Below are 1,049 nucleotides of genomic sequence, written 5' to 3'. Positions count from 1 at the left end.
ATCTTTATAAAAATAAACATAGCTGGCCCCTATTGTGCCAACTTTAAGGGGGCCTCAATTGTATAACAGGAAGTCATAGCTCTGAAGCTCAGAGCGAAGAGGAAACCCCACATGCTAGCAGGAAATGTGTGCCCCTCCAACCTCCTGAATTGTAAGAGGAAGACACAGAGCTGAGAATCGGCCAGAAATACTGTACAGCTGCTACCTGAGGCTGTGTCAATGTGCTCTCTGAGCACAGTAGTAGGTGGGAGTATCTGCAGTTTCCACACTGGTGATCTTGAGGGATACGTGGTTTTTGGAGGTGTCCTTGGAGATTGTGAGCCAGTTTCAGGATGGTTGTAGTTATCATCATTCCACCAAATGTTAGCCAGCCACTCCAGAACCTTCCCTGAGGGCTGACGAATCCAGCCCACACCTATCTTAGAAGTGTTCAAGGAAAACCCAGAGAAAGTGCAGGTCAGACTGAGGGTCTGGGAGGGCTGCAAGAGCCCAGGGCCAGACTCTTTCAGGGTAACCTAGGACAGGACATCTGTGGAGAAAAGGAAAAATCAGAAGGTAAGGTTAGAATAGGGTGAGGATATGGAAGGTCCTCCCTTAGAAAGCCTTGGCACTCACATGCAGGCACAAGCAGCAGCAGGAATGAGGAAGTTAGCCTGTCCATGGATGCACACCAGTTAGTACTCAGCTCCAGTTTTGGCTTTTCAACCCAGGGTTGGATGGGGCCAGGAAAGATTTGCATTTCCTCAACACTTGTTGGCTCTGATGGTGGATTTACATCTTAGGACCCAGGAGGAGCTAGTCTGTGATGAGGAACACAGGAGTCCTCAGGGGAGTTCACCTCTGCTCCCATTGTTGGCTGTTTAGGGCAGAGAAACACTTCCCTGACAAACTTCCTCACTTGCATACTTTGTAAACTGTGTACTTTGCAGGAAAGTGTCCAGGCTGCTGCTGAGGAGCTCCAGAAAGCAGGCCTGGCTGCTTCAAGGTTGGCACTAGGGCTCCCCATACATCTTTCCCTGGGTACCCCTTTTTAGCTCTCCAGCTCCCCA

At 49.8% G+C, this 1,049-nt stretch overlaps 1 pseudogene; it reads right to left on the bottom strand.

The window, feature by feature from the left end:
* Positions 1-216: 216 nt before the first annotated feature.
* On the bottom strand, positions 217-661 carry LOC127186555 (immunoglobulin heavy variable 2-5-like; annotated as a pseudogene).
* Positions 662-1,049: the final 388 nt, after the last annotated feature.

This window comes from Acomys russatus, unplaced genomic scaffold (genome assembly GCF_903995435.1).
Source record: "Acomys russatus unplaced genomic scaffold, mAcoRus1.1, whole genome shotgun sequence".
NCBI lineage: Eukaryota > Metazoa > Chordata > Mammalia > Rodentia > Muridae > Acomys > Acomys russatus.
This window is presented reverse-complemented; position numbering and strand designations above follow the sequence as displayed.